The sequence below is a fragment of the Lagopus leucura genome, unplaced genomic scaffold, assembly GCF_019238085.1.
Source record: "Lagopus leucura isolate 7727_CA_CO unplaced genomic scaffold, USGS_WTPT01 Super-Scaffold_100001, whole genome shotgun sequence".
NCBI classification, from domain to species: domain Eukaryota; kingdom Metazoa; phylum Chordata; class Aves; order Galliformes; family Phasianidae; genus Lagopus; species Lagopus leucura.
The window spans coordinates 2,597,216-2,611,778 of NW_024962262.1; the positions used below are offsets into that span (position 1 = coordinate 2,597,216).

Consider the following 14,563-nt stretch of genomic DNA (forward strand, 5'->3'; position numbering starts at 1 on the left):
GGATGGGGCGAGCGGGGATCCGTGGGCCCGGTGCGCCCGGCGGGACGGGAGCTGCCCGCAGCGCGGGCGGAATGGTAACGGAGGAGGAGGTGCGCAGGACATCGGAGGCCGTTCGCTGAAAACGGGAGCTGGGACTTGCCCGCTCGGCGGTTTCCCAGCAGTGGAAGGGATGGTGGGGGCAGGAGTTGAGCTGTGGCTGGACTTAATGGTCTTAGAGGTCTTTTCCAACTTCGGCTATTCCATGACACTGTGGGAAGCTCAGCGGGCGGAGCTGGTTAAGTCAGGGCTGTGTCAGTGCTGCAGCATTGACTCGGTGCTGTGGGGTTTTCTGAGTGTTGGGAATGTCGTGTAGGCGTACTTTGCGCTGCACGTGTGCCAGGTGAATGGCAGCTGGAAAGTGAGTGGGTCTGAAACATCCTCGTGGAGTAGAGCTTCTCATGAGATACAGACGACAGGAGATGTTGCTTATACAAAGTGTCATGGCAGATGTGGCTGCTGAAGAGTGTGACAGGTGGAGCTGACCCCTGCCGTCACTTATGTCAGAGACAACTCCTCACCCTGGGTTTTTCAACATGTGCTTTGGTCCACTGCCACTTCTGTTCTACTGAAATGCTCTAAGCCTTGGCTGGATTGAGCTTGGTATTTGCTATTAGTGAGTTGTCAGTCTTATGAGGAGCGGCTGAGGGAACTGTGATTGCTCGGTGAGGAGAAGAGGGGAGTCAGAGGTGACCTTATCGCTCTCTGCAACTGCCTGAAAGGAGGCTGTGGTGAGGTGGGGGTCAGCCTGAAGTTGAGGGGAGGTTCAGGTTGGATGTTAGGAAAAAGTTCTCTGAAAGAATTGTCAGGCGCTGGAACGGGCTGTCCTGGGAGGTGGTGGAGTCATCATCCCTGCAGGCGTTCAAGAAACGTGGAGATGTGTCTCTGAGGGTCATAGTTACTGGGGAAATATTGGTGGTAGATGGATGGCTGGACTAGATGTTCTGGAAAATCTTTTCCAACCTTAGTGATTCTAAACATTTTGTATTATTATTATTATTATTATTTTTTCCAGCAGAGGCCTGTCCTTTTCTACTTAGTCCTAAATAGTGCTTTAATCCATTTTTCCCAATAGCAAAACACATTTTTCAATACAATTGCTTGCCATATGTATATTGATACATTTTTATCAATCAAAAATTTATTTTCAGAATGAGTGGTGAGGTATTGGGACAGGCTGCAGGAGGAGGTGCTGGAATTACCGTTTGTGGAGATTCTGGAAATGTGGCTCTTAAGGACATGATCAGTGGTCATGGTGGTAGTGGATTGATGGTTGGACTAGATGATCTGAGTGGTCTTTTCCAACTCTAAAGGTTCTGTGATTCTATGATTCATATTCCATGACTGGGCCATCTGGGAACTGGTGATATGGTCACATGGGAAACCAGACATCATTTGTGGGTTTGTAATGCTATGATTCAAGCTTTTGGAGTATTTACCTGGCAAATGTGAGAGTGGAAAAAGCTGGAGAGAACTGCTCAGGGTCATTCTAAATTTAAGGCATTTGGCAGTTTCCCATTACTTTGGTTAAAAAAAGTGCATTCTGTTCTGTTGTAGTAAGCTGTGCCATTCACCTCTTTGAATGAGGTGCAAGTATTACAGACATGAAAACATGGAAACGCCTTTTTGCCTTCTATCTACTGACAAATGGTGATTACTCTGTGCGAGTAAAGGACTTTTAGTTTGCTGTCCTTCACCACTCTGAACTTAGAGACATGAATTCAGTTTTGTATGTGGTAATTTCAGACATCTGAATAGTGGCATCTCAGAATTTATCCAGACTTCCATTAGTATGTGTTGTCCATTGAATGTCATTCAGCAACGTGTCTGGGACATCTTCAGGAATGTGCCACCTGAATCCTTAGCAGCACACAAACTCTTCAAAAACACCTTCTCTGGGGAATATAAATGACTTCTCATTGCAAAATCACCCAAGAGTGCAACATGCAGGGTGAATGGTTTCCATTTCCGTGGACCGTAATATACATTGCAAAATCTTTTTTTTTATCCTCAGAGACACAGAAAATAACTCATACAAGAAAATCCTCTATAATCCCCAGATACTGTAAAACATAGCAGCAAAATCCCTGTCATGCATAAAACACATACTGAAAAATCCCACTTCTGCTGCAGAGCAGTAAAACTTACAGCAAATTCCTGTTCCTTGTTTTTACTTCTCTCCAGACAGACAAAATATTTTCTGTCCCAGCCTCATTACTTGACAGAGTATTTGCACAAACACATTATGAGTACTTCCCTTTCTGTGTCTAGCAATAATATGCACCTCATGGATGCTGGCAACATCCCAGAAGCATTGTAAAGGATAGCTGAGGGATTTGAATTCAGAATGCCAGATCCCATTATGTTGAACATACGACTGCAGCATAGGTAAATGGGGTGAATTCAGCACCCTGCCAGGCATCTTCAGTTTTTCTTTGAGTAAGAACGACTAAGTAGGTCATTTGCCTTTCCTTGGATGACATTCTTGACTGGAACAGACACAGCTGCTGAGTGAAAGGCGAGCTACTCCCCAATGGCTGTAAGCACGCAATGCTGGTGGAGAGGTGAGATGTCCTTAGCTACCCTGTGTGTAGCATCTCAGAGGAGTGCTCAGCTACTGCTGTGCTTACAAGGCCCACAGTCTTGTTGCAGTAACCAGGCTCCTATATTCTGGGTGCTAGAATGTATGCCTAAGTAGCCAGAAAGGCTATGAAAAGGTAGTCCTATTTCACCTGGTGCAGTATCAGTACAGGGTGGTTTGTGTCAGAAAGCGAAGATCCATAAAAATGACACTGACAATCTGGTAAACATAACAGAGGTGACAAACGTCACCAACTACTATGATCTGCAGCACTTAAATTTTATTTCAGAGGCTGTCTTTCCCATCCTGCACAGTTTTCTCTTCCTTGACCTTCACAAGCAGCAATCATGATGTTTAGCAAGCTTTACCTGTTTTTTTAACAAGTGTTTTCTACATGTTGGCTTCAGACTTTCTTCTAGAGATATTTGCACTGATGAAAATTTCAAAAGAGAATGAAAAGCCTAATTAAAGATTTTCTTAAATGCTTAAGTATGTAATTTTCCTGTAAGATTCAATGCTCCACTGAATTGTAATAGAGCAATACTTAAATGCAGTTATTGCTTATTAGGCATAATGAGCATAATGTGTAATCACATCACAAAATGAACACATACTACCATGAAACAAAGCCCATGGGACTCCTCTGATACTTAGGAAATAATTTCTGACATAAACTTCATTTTCTTCTATGATTTTATTACAAAGTGAAATGTTAAAATAGGAAGTAAACCTGCAGCTTCACATCCCTGAACATCTACCTCCACGTATCAGTGTTTTTTAAGAGTGTTAGGCCAGGTTCCAGCATGGATTCAGTCTCTGTTAGAACTCCAATCCCCTCAAGAGCATTGGGCTTAACGCCAGCATTCACTGACTCTTGTAACGGCTTAAATTAACTCCTGTTAATTCAAGCCCTTTCTTACTACTTTATCTAGAATGAGTTGAGAGATGGATTCAGTCATCCAGTCTGAGGGCCACCCATCTTGCCAGTTTGTCTTTGGAGACTTAAAATGGTGTGTAGAAGGGCTCAGGGAGGGACCAGTGATTTCTGAATGGAAGGAGGGCTGAGAAGCCCCCCTTTATAGTGGGGGAGCAAAGGCATGAGGATGTCTGATTTATTTACTATGTATGCTATTTGACAGCAAGTGCCAAAAAAACTAAGATTTTAGTAGGCTAGGCACTGTACTAATGATAGATGGGGTAGTTCTTTCCTGGAGGAATCGAACAAGCAAGACTGAAAGATGGGAAATGTCACAGCTTTATTTTGTGAGTGAAGAACTGGAGCATGAATTAAATTCTGCCCATAGTCAGACAGAAGCATTGAAACAAAAGGTCTCACAATCCCAGGCCTTCAAAATAGCATCAGTCCAGTTAAGAATATCACTTATATTTCATTGCAACAGAAGTGAGAGCAATTTGTCTCCCATTGACGACAAGGAAAACACTCAAAATCAGATGGGGATAATGACAATGAAGACACATTTTGTTGAAAGCAATAAAATAGTCCTTGCACACCTTGAAAACTGGAAGGTGAAACTAGATCATCTTAAAAGTTGGCCAGCTGATATCTTCATCTCTACCCAGAGTCTCTAAGGCTCTATACCAAAGTTGTTTATTCTGAAGGCTGGGAGGAGATTTAAAGGATTTCTAATGTGCACTAGACAGACTATTACTCCATCATGCCTAACCACTCCCCTGCCAAAGCAAATAAAGAATAAGTTGATATCAGTTTCAAGGAAGCTGAAATATCCTCCTGTGGTGAAGAAGCCCAAGGATGACATTGTGCTGTTTGTTAACAGAAAGTCCAGTTATTTTATAGGATTTGGAGATGATGGAAATTGACCTCACTACCAGACAGTCAACATTCATGCACCAGTAAGGATGAGAACAAATGCAATTTTGTGGCTAGATAATACCATTCAGCTCATAAAAAAGAATTTACAGCAATCATTGCATTTAGGAGCTAGGATGTAAATATTGTTTGTCTTCAAATATTTTCAACTCACTAAAAATACTCAAAAGCTTATCATGATAGAGTCCATTTGAAGTGAAAAGAATTAAGATTTATGTGAAATTCTGAAGATGCATTAATTTGATATGTCCCCAAATACCTCTCATAATGCTGCTGTATGTAATGAGTTCCCTCAGACTTCAGAACTACTTTTTAAGTCTAATTGAAAACCAGAAGAAAAACAAGTTGATAAAGAGTGTGGCCAGCAGGTCGAGGGAGATCATCCTCCCTCTCTGCTCTGCCCTGGTGAGGCCACGTTTAGGCTACTGTGTCCAGTTGAAAAGCAGATATTTCCTAGAAGGAGCCCAGCAGAAGGCCACAAAGATGAAAAAGGGCCTGGAGCATCCCCCATATGAGGAAAGGCTGAGTAACTCAAGTCTGTTTAGCCTGGGAAAAAGAAGACTGAAGGGAAATCTGATACATGTTTATAAATATCTGAATGGAGGTGAGAGGCAAATGTATGAGTCCAGGCTCTTCTCAGTGGTATGTAGGGATAGGACAAGGAGTCAGGGCCTAAAACTGGTACATAGGAAGTTCCATACTAACATGCAGAACTTCTTTAAAGTAAGGGTGACGGAGCAATGGAACAGGCCCTAGATGTGCAGTCTCCTAGGGAGCTATTCAAGACCTATCTGGACACCACCTGTGTGACCTACTGTAGGGAAGTTGCTTCAGCAGGGGGTTGGACTTGATGATCTCTTGAGGTCCCTTCCAACGCCTTCCCTGATTCTGTGATTTCTTAAATGTTGAAAAAAGTATTCTGACATGTGAAGACATTAGAGACAACACCGGAAAGATATTAAAATACAGTTTCTAAGTTAGTAGTTACTTTTCCTGATAAAGATTTGATTCATTAAAGAAATGGTATGTAGGCTGCTGAAATAATGCTTTTATGTGAATAAAACCAGAGCAGGTCAAAACTAATGTTCTTTGTAAAGCAGTGTGCATATCTTGGTGCAAGTACTGTGACTCTGCAGCTTAGGCTGGTGAAAAGGTACGTGCCTAACTTTGCACATTTTGTAGCTTTGTGGTTTGAAGCAAGGCTGCTTTTGCATACAGTAGATTGTATACATGAGTCACTGATGAGTAGGCACTTGCTCACTATTAGGTGAGATCTGTGCTTTGGCTGCTCTTATATCTTTCAGTGATAAGATCCCACGGTACTGTTGCAACAGCAATAGAAGTTTCACAGTCCCTTGAAAACAATGCAAGTAATGGAATTACACTGTGTACTTTAGTGGTTAGTATTTTCCTTGTGGTTCCAGATGAGTGAATTGTACTTCATTTTTTCTTTCCTTTCAAACAATTTTGATAGCATTCCTAGCATGGATTAAAAAAGATAAACCCACATATAATTGCAATAATCAAATATAGACTTTTTACATGTATCTTTATATTCATAACCACATTTTTAGAGACATTTATCTATGCTTTTTGCATATAATACTTTAATTATTGGATTTCCTGAAATATTATTAGCAGTGCTCTCCATGTAAATACAAATTTTTATTGTGGAGACATTACTGTATTTCAGGAAACACTTATTTTCTCTTTCATTCTCTGAAATCAGTGTGAGCACTCCCCTCAGTTTAATTATACCCGTATTTTACCTTAAGTTTTATGGGAAGAGTTGTAGCAATAACTACAGTTAAGGTTGCCTAACACTTTCTGTTGTATGGATTCTGTACATAAGAAGAGAGGGAGAGGGTACAATAAAACAAGTCAAGATTAGCAAAGTTAATTTTATCTGGCTTACTTCAAAAACCAGAAAGATTTATTAGGGACTCAGTCTCGTATTTTTAAGTGCAATTTGACTGATATAATTTTAAATAATTATTGTTATGTAGTTCAAAAGAATGGCAAAGACATTACTTCACAGTGTTACTAAAGAAACAAATAGAGAATTATCAGTATTTTAACCTATAAAATATTTTAAAAATACATGTTTTCCAACAATGTTAAAGAAGCATCATATACCTTCTTGTTTTTCCCAGACTATTGCTTAAGGCTAATATTAGCAACACTTTGTACCAGCACTATGATTTATTAATTAAAATTGTCTTAAATTGTAACATCTTTAATACTGCTGGAGATGGTAAAGTGTATATAATTATTTCTTTGAAAAAGAAAGGAATTATAAAATTTTAAATTACTGTTTTCTGTAACACATTGCCATTATTTCAAGTAGTGTTTACTTCCCTTGCTCAGAATACCATTTATGATATTTGATTGCAAATGTTTTTGTATAAGGGAAAGAAGGATTATTTTCTAAATATTTGTCTTTGGTATTATAGTAGCTAAAAGTATAGAATCTGATTGAAGCTAGGAGCACAGGTACATGTGTGTTAGACACAGTCCTTCACTATAAAAGGTTCTGAGATCCTTTCATAAAAACGTGGAAGTCCTAATCCAAAGTTCACTGTACTTGGCAGCGTTGCTCTGTTTCCACTGATATCTGCCTTTGGCAATTAAGGAGTAGAAAAGCATCTACACTATTTGTATAAATATCATAGCAGTCTTTGTATATTTGCTAGTAAAGGGGTCCTTCATCTGCCACTACATCAAAAGGGTCTGCACAGCCACTCACAAAGGAATAATAGTAATAAAAATCCTGCAGAAGCTGTGCATGAAGCTGCTATTTGGAGAATGGCCCCCACCTGGCTCCATTCAGACAGGAGTTAGCCATTGTCAGGAGAACACCTGAGTGCACTCAGCACGGACTTCTAGTCTGCTACTAGACCCTGCCTGGAACAGCATCTGAATTGCTTGTGTGCAAGGAGGCAAATTGTTCCAGCAGCAAGATGCCGAGATACACGGATTGGCTCATGTTCGTAATACTTGGGGTGATCTCATATTGATATAGCGTTCATAGTGTTTAAGGTCTCATGTTTATGTGGCTTGGGTATAGCTTCTATCTGTCTGATCTGGAATGGAGAAATTTAGTTTTAGCAGTCCGTAGCACAGCCAGGGACTGTATGATGCTGGTTCTGATCCATGAGCCCTCTCCGTGCCTCTATGTAACACAAAAGATGTACCCATAGAACGTTAGTCAGGATCCATAGCAAATCAGCTGTAACACAAAGGCAAGTTGGCTGGTGTGACAGAGGCTGCTTGCCTGTGGTGGCTGAAAGTACAAGGGCTGCCCCAAAAGTAATGCCTCCTATTTTATTATGTTTGTGATGTCAGAAGCAGATGTTGGTGGTATGGCAGCAGATGTTGAACCTTCCACCAATATTCCATCATATTTTGTTGCTGTGTGACAGATGGCAGCAGAGGGCCAGTCTGACAGAACGACATCTGACATGGAAGTGCATATGAAGCAAAGGTGTGGAATTAAATTCCTTAAGACAGAAAAAATTGCACCCGTTGACATTCATTGGCACTTGCTGAACATTTATGGAGACCGAACAGTAGATGTGAGCACAGTGAGGTGGTGGGTGGTGCATTTCAGCAGTAGCAACAGTGATGTGAAAGACAAGCCATGTTCCAAGCTGCCCGCGCAGGTGCCAACCCATGAAATGAAGAGCATCTCGATCAGCTCATCCACATGAATCTGCTAATGATGGTGACTATGTTGAGAAATATGTTTGAGAATTTGATCTATCAAATAGTATTATTGTGCTCTTTGTATCTCTTGTTGTTTCCATGGAAATAAATAGGAGGTATTACTTTTGGAACAACCTGTGTACTTATTGAGGCTTCTTACCATGCTATCAGCTGCTCGTAAGCTTAGTTGAGTGGCAGGTGGTGAGTATGAAAGGGGAGTTTATTGTTTATTGTTCTCCACAGCAGCAAAAGAGACAGCTGTATTGACTCAGAAGACCTGAGGTCTGCCTGGAGCATCCCACTTGATAAGCAATGAGAAGGTCCAGTGGCTGTGGCAGTAGTGGAGGACTGAGGACCAGCAGAGCCTGCAGACCAACTGCTGGAAACCGGGGACTGTCTAAGGTGTGATCTTACCCCAGATTTATCCAGAACAGCTGTCCATGACATGTGATAACATCCTGGCACCCAAAAGAGCCAAGTACTTGTATCAAACCTGAGTAGAGGAAGCAAGTGGAAAGCAAGTTTGAATTATTGAATTATTATATTGAATAAACTATAGGTTAGCAATTATTACATATTAAGTGGGATTGAAATTGCTTAATGCCTGTGCAGTCTATTTTCTTCTTCAGAAACAGGAGACTGCTTGAAAGGATTGAGGTACCTCAATGAGAACCAAGTATTATATCATCTGTGAAGGGTTGATGACAGAGCTGCAAATAACTCTTGAAGACAAAAGCTATTTTTAAAATATTTTCTGCAAATATTATTGCATTATTTGGATGGTTTTCAGTTGATCATCAATTACTTTTTTAAAGACAGAAGTTCTGCTCTGTTGATCTTTTGGGGTCTACATTTAGCATCCGAGGATGTCTATGTCTGTATTCTGCTACTGCTCATCTATCTGCCAATATTCAACTTACATTTAATTTTTTAATTTTCTCAGCTGTAACTTTACTGATTCTACTTTGTTGTAACTTATATTTTGAAGAGACTACTGAAGTGATTCAGGAACTAGCCTAAGTAAACTCTGAACTGTTTCCAGGTATTTCACATGGCTTTGAAAACTCATGGAGGATAGAAGAGACAGCAGAAGACTGAATAAATAACTCTTAGAAAAATCAATGGAAGAGTACCCAAGTAATTTTAATTAGGTAGCCTAACTTCCTGGATTTCAGAAAAAAATTACCAGTTTCTAAATGGAAGGCGATAAAAACTTGCTGACATGCCTCTATCAACAACATGTGATACCAAACCAAACTGATGTCCTTCTTCTACATATTGCCTACTAGATACAGATGAAGCAGTAAATATTACTATGTTCCCTGTTGATACTTGTAAGTAACTGAACAAGTACATCCTAGATAAAATCATTAGAAGGTGAGGATAGAGGAGGACAAATGATCAGCAATACTACTTTTGAAAGGTAGCTGTGGGTTGCTGACAGTCAATTTGAGATGGCTTTTCAGGTAGGCTTTAGGAATTTGGTGACTATTTAATGTGACAGGATGATTTTTTTTTATGCCAAGCTTTCTATTGAAATAGCATAAAATAAAAAGTGCTGTAATTATAGGTCATGTACATACAGAAGTGACGCAGCTTGTTTCAGGTGATCAAGTCTTTGGTCAAAGGACAAGAGTGCCACTCTTTGTGCTGTAGATTGCTACTAGTTTCTTTCCTGAGTCCTTTAATATGTCGTTAAAGTCCTCTGCCTGCCTTCTCCAAAGAGTCTCAGAGTTAAAACATCGATACTGTAAAATATACTACCCTGTTATCATACTGGTAATAATATTATGTGTTAAGCCTGTGAATGCAAGCTAAGTGTATATTCTAAACTACATATTTTGTTCTGGCAAACGAGAAAAATTGCAGGATTTACTTGCAAAAGGTGTTTTGCCTAGTTTCTCCATACTTGATGTTAATCTGCCCTTGCCAGCTATTAAAGTAGAAATTACTGCCACTGTGTTGCACAAAAGCAGAGATTCTGCAATTGTGAACTTAATGTAGTTTGGAACACTTTGTAGTCTTCAGAGTCAGACACATTTTCCCCATCATCCAAATTATTTTAAATTGCAAGTAAAGTTTTGCAAAACTGTTACCATTATTTTCTCAGTTCACCTAAGCTGTTTTTACAAGACTGTTATCTACGCGAAATCACAACATCTTTTATTAAAATAGTTATAAGAGCATTGAACCTGTCAGCTGTAATTTGCAGCTTTTTCTCCTTTAGATTCTGCGCTCTTGCTGAAAAAACAAAAACCCACAGAAAACAAACCCCAGTAACCTAAGGTACAATCCATTTTTTTAATATTTGCCCAATGTGAATTTCAGAGAAGATACCTACAAAGTGTATTTGAAGAGTAAAGAGCAGAACTGCCAATGGGCAGCCTGAAAAATGTCTGATGATTTTGTGACGCTCTGTGGTCAAGAGCATCACAGCTATAGGATAAAGAGGATATTGTTGTCTTTGCATCTTCTATATGTAAGAGTGCATTTAAGCTGAAATGAAGGCTAGAACCTGAGCCCAGAACTTCAGTCAAGAGGAAAGTGTCTTCTTTTTAGATTTTTCTATGACTTAGCCTACAGTTCTGCCTACAGATCTCCAAATCACTGCTAGAGAAGCAGATGCAGTTGTTTATGTGCAGGTGTGCTGCGTACCTGATGTAATCCTGCAAGTTCTACATCCACAGAATTTCTGCAGAATTCTGAGTGATGTCTGTGCTTGGAAGGCTTCCAAGTCAAGGTTCTCACATCAGAAGAATCTCAATCAAAGCTTTTTCAGAAGCAAACAAACAAGCAATCTTTCTGTATTGCTGACAATCTTCTCTGAGTCTCAGTTCCCCAAACCTCTCTCCTATTAGTTACCAATGTCTGTGACACAGATCATATTTTGTTTTCAGATGTTAATGTAGCTTTTACTTCATGATCACATTAATTGCATTTGTGCTGTGGAGATTTTTAATTCCAAAAGGTACTGCCAGCTTTTGTGTACTCAATTTATATTTAAGAAGAGTTTCTGCTCTTCACAGTGACCTCTGCTGACTTTCATATATTTAGAATCTGAAGTTGTGAATCTCCTTGATTCATCTTCTGTTAAAGAATGTTGGCTATGCAAAAACTGGCAGAGGGGTTAAGGAGGATGAAAAAAACTATTACAGAGAACCAGGATATGGCAGGGTATTCGTTCCCTGAAGGTATGTTGCCACCAAGAGTAACAGCAAGAATAATGATCACACAAAGAGAAAAAAGTGCACTGGAGATCTATGAAATTTACTTGATTTTGAAAAACTTAATTGAGGAAGGACTTAGAGGTCCGCCAATTCCTACTGAGCTCCTTACAAAAAGTGGGTTGGCACTGTGTGCATGTGGCATATCATCTGTCGGACAGAGTAAGTCAGCCATTCACCTGGCTCTGCTCTAGCTATGCACAGCTGGGAATTTCACATCAGAAAGGAGAGGAGGATGCACAAACTCCTTCCGATGTTTCAGAGGATGAGCATGCTACAATGCAAAGCCCTGGGTGCTGGAGGTAGCTGTGATGAGTTTATGGCACAGGAGCCACAGCTGGTAGGAAGACACATGATCTCACCCTAAAATGTTGTATTAGTTTAGTCTCTTTTGTACACACATGGAAGAATCAAACAGTTTGAGGATGACAAATTTGAGAAGCAAAATGGAAAAGGATCTGATTGTTACAAGAGAAGAACTAATGAGCTTTTAGTAGATGAGTAGGAACAAGATGAAATGCCGCAATACTCAGTGCAAGGTCACTGGGTATTATTAAAGGCAAAACACTAGAATTTCTGCTCTAGATGCTTGGTGATTAAGGAGTCCACACATGAACAAGTAGTTCTTGCTCCAGTCATCAAACAGCCACACCAAAGAATGAGTAAGATGAAAGGCAAGGCTGCTGTGGAATGTGGAGCTGATGAGATAGCCGCGTGCTGAGAACAGGTTGCAGGTGAAATAGATGAATGACTTCAGTTGACTGCACCTTCTGTAAAATGTAAAGAAGCAGAGAAGAGTAAGAACTTTTCAATGATTCTAGGAAAACAGAGCAAAAAAAGTTGAAACAAAAGAACCTGAGAAATTGCTTGCATGACACTGCAGTCTTATGGGTTATGCTGTCAGCAAAAAAATTGTGAGTTTTCTGCAGACTCAACAGGAATGGCCGTGTGGCAGCAGCTAGCAGTATGTGCAGTGCTGGAAGTGATAGGAACCAATTGGAACAGTGACTGGAAGCAGAAGTCTTCGGAAGAGCATCAGCATTCTGCAATGTGGGGAGAATCCTGACCTGCCTCTTTATACCGGTGGTGTGTTTATTGGACTGGGACAAGTATCTCTCATTAGACAGGAATTCTGAGTTTTTCCCTTCTTTTGTGTCAATAACATGAGTATTGGAGAAGGAAAGTAGGCTGCTCTGCATCTGAAAGGGAAAGCAGTGAAGTCTGTGATCTCCGTTTGCTTAAATGATAGTCAGAAAAAAAAAGCCATTTTAGAGCTTCCTACTTCAGAACTTCCTTTTCTAAGTCTTGAAAGAAGCTGCTTACAAGATCAAGCTGGAAGGCTGAATACTGGAAGAATTTGGCAGGAAATAAATGTTCTTTGTCTTGTAGTATATATTGCATACAGTCTTGATGTTGTCATGTTGCCTGCACCAAATTTCCTCCACAGTTTACTTAATAATTATTATGTGAATAAAAATGTGCCATGAATAAAAAAGTACAGTGCTTATCTGCTTCTCTGTAACCTGGTGGGACTACCTCAGTGACTACCCAAATATCCTAATGCATATATCATAGCTGTGTATCCTATGGAATAAAAGGCCTTCAGTGATTTAGACTTGGTTGACAGTCTTTTCAGAAGTGCTAAGAAGGTATGAAGTGAAGTAAAGCAAGTATTTGAGATTTTCATGTGACAAAAATGCCACAGATTAACGTGGCATTAAACATACTATCACTGCAGAAGGATGAGGGCAGGAATTTAAGACGGTGATATCTTAAAGTCAGGCACTGAAATCCTCATTCTAAGTGAATGAAGTAAATAATTAAAGACACTAGGAGATCTTAATGGGTCTAGTTTTCTATATGCACTTTCTGAAATTCACTTACTTAGCACTCACATGAGGCATCTTCAGAATTTTTAAACTTAATTGCCCAAAATGAGACAGCAAAGAGCCATTTTGAGAACCTTAGCTTTTCAGTCTTAATTTAGTCGTTGTTTTTTGAATATTTGTCCTTGGCCTTACAGAACACAAGATTTCAAATAATTTTAGTCATGGAAATTGCTTGACTCTCCAGAATGGAGATGCTGCATGTAAAATACCCCTATAAATGATCAACTCTACCCAAGCATATTACCAGAATGCTGCTATTTTTCAAGCATGGCATCTGTGTGTGTCTTCTAGATTTATTTTTACCTTGCAAAAATGCTGAGAAATAAGCTTCATCCTCACTGTTAAATTAAAAGACATCCCAAATAAAAGCCTCTCATTTTAATAGCTTTGGAATGCAATAACTTTGAAGTAGTGGATGGGCTCTGCATTATGTAGACTTCGCTAACACTCAAGGGAAATTGCAAAGATAATAATAGCTGCAAGATTCGCTGTTGTTGTCTGAATACCATACAAAAATATTTAAAATGACTAGACAAAAAATTAGGAAAGCAGCATATGACTCAAATTATAACTGAACTATGGGGACTACTGGACCAAAATCTGTATGAGGGAAAAATTTACCGATGGTCAAATCTACAGAAAGGAATATTCAAGAATATTTATGAAGGTCTCAGTTCTCACACTTCTGCAGCTGAGTACAGTTTTCCATCATTATGGAAGCTGCAGCCAAAAACGGCCCACAGACTCTGAGGTTTTACAACAATGAACTGTTAAGAGGGTTTTTTTCTTTTTTAACCTGGGGAAATAAAGGACCCAGATGTTCTTACCCTCTGTTCACATCAAATATCCAACAATGGCATGGTGCTCTGCCAAGTTACCTAAGCAAATAATCTAATCCAGAGTATTTTGGAGGAATGGGGTTTGCAATGTGGCTGCTGGAAGACACAACCACAAAAGATGTTCTCTAAATAAGGGAGCAAACTTACCGGCTCTGTATCTGAGCCCTCAGCAGAACCACGTTCCCAGATACAGAGCTGAAACAATTTGACGATTACAGGAATAAGAGGTATGAGTTCCAGGGAGTTCAAGCAAATTCCTTTTGCTTGTTCATATCAAGATTTTTACAAATAGCATAACTGGAGGCTTGGCAAGATAAATTTTCCTTCAGTTTTGCCATGTGTTTCTTTAGAAGCTTGGCCCCCACTAAAAAAAGCAGGATACCTAATACAGGAGGTCTGCCTGATGTCTCAACATTTACACGCATAGTTCTGTTGGCTGC

The 14,563-nt window shown here is 39.8% G+C and overlaps 1 long non-coding RNA gene across 1 annotated transcript; it reads left to right on the forward strand.

Annotated features, from left to right (window-relative positions):
• Nucleotides 1-6: 6 nt before the first annotated feature.
• LOC122178353 lies at nucleotides 7-12,644 on the forward strand. The gene is made up of 3 exons (XR_006178295.1): nucleotides 7-89; nucleotides 8,415-8,573; nucleotides 9,214-12,644. It is a non-coding gene; the product is annotated as an uncharacterized LOC122178353 (long non-coding RNA).
• Nucleotides 12,645-14,563: the final 1,919 nt, after the last annotated feature.